At 58.9% G+C, this 1,438-nt stretch overlaps 1 protein-coding gene across 1 annotated transcript in view; it reads right to left on the reverse strand.

The window, feature by feature from the left end:
- Window positions 1-1,438, reverse strand: part of REXO1 (RNA exonuclease 1 homolog) — a 44,892-nt gene that overhangs the window by 38,452 nt on the left and 5,002 nt on the right. The window lies entirely within an intron of this gene.

Consider the following 1,438-nt stretch of genomic DNA (forward strand, 5'->3'; position numbering starts at 1 on the left):
GGGGGCTGCAGGGCAGTGCCAGCAGGGCAGGGGGCTGCAGGGCAGTGCCAGCAGGGCAGGGGGCTGCAGGGCAGTGCCAGCAGGGCAGGGGGCTGCAGGGCTGTGCCAGCAGGGCAGGGGGCTGCAGGGCTGTGCCAGCAGGGCAGGGGGCTGCAGGGCAGGGACCAGCAGGGCAGGGACCAGCAGGGCAGGGGGCTGCAGGGCAGGGGGCTGCAGGGCAGGGACACGGCCCGGCCGTGCCTGTCAGCGCCTGCCCACAGCCCGCCCTGGCGCCGCCAGCCTCGCCCAGCGCCGGAACGTGGGCTGGGAAACCCTGGATTAGGGAATCGTGCTCCCCATTAGCACAGCGTGGCAGGGCTTGGCTGGAGATTAAAAAAAAAAAAACAGAGGAAGTGTTCAAAGGATATTCCACAGAGGAGAGATCCTGTGGGAGTGGACGAAGGGCTCCTGTGGGAGCTCCCCAGCACGGGCACAACTCCGGTGCCCAGCACCGGGCAGGGGCTGCACCTCCAGCCTCCAAAACCCTGCTGGTTTGAGGGAGATTTGCTCCCACCTCCTGCTTTTCAACTGGAGCAAGGAAGTGCCACGTGGGGAGACTCTGACCTGGGGCTCAACCTCCCCACAGCCACAGAAAGAGCAAAAACCCAAGTGTCCTGTCAGCCCAGCCCAAAATCCTGGCACATCACCCAGCTGCCCCTGCCCACCCACAGGAATCTGCTGGGACACTTCAGTGACCACAAATCCCAAACTGCTGGGGAGCCACGGCGTGAAAAGACACGTCCTGACCTTACCACCAATTGGTTTTTCAGTCTTCATTTCAAAACTTCAGTTAAAAATAAAATGCACTGGTGACACTTCGGTAATTACTGTCCTAAACACAAAGGGGGGGGGGGGAAGCAGAATTAATGCCCCCATGCAGAGTTCATGGGGTGGAGGACCCAACACTAAACCCCCTCTTTCCTCTCTCAAGGGTGACACTGAAGGCAGTTCATGCGTTTCCATTTCTCCTCAGTGCCCCTGTAGCAAATACAGTAACAAAAGCTCTTTCCTGAGCTGCTCTTGCACAACATCAACTACAGGGAGGAAAACGCATCTGGAAAGACCCTTTTTGTCATCCCTTCTACGTGCAGAATGGAGCTGCACTGCAAATGGCAGTCAGAGAAGGGCAATCCCAGACTGAGCTGAGGCTGCTCCCACCAAACCCAGCAGAGCCCCTCAGGAAAGTGCTGTGTGAGGAACCCGACAATGGCCCTGATCCCACAGACACACACGGGCCGGGGGGGATTACAGCTGGGGTTTAACATTTAAAGAGCCTCTTTAGTTTTCACCAAGCACCACAGAATCCTGAGCTGGGAGGGACCCACAAGATCCATCCAGTCCAACCCCTGGCCCTGCCCAGACACCCCAACAATCCCACCCTGTCCCTCAGAGCGTTGTC

This window comes from Lepidothrix coronata, unplaced genomic scaffold, assembly GCF_001604755.1.
Source record: "Lepidothrix coronata isolate B3197 unplaced genomic scaffold, Lepidothrix_coronata-1.0 Scaffold290, whole genome shotgun sequence".
NCBI lineage: Eukaryota > Metazoa > Chordata > Aves > Passeriformes > Pipridae > Lepidothrix > Lepidothrix coronata.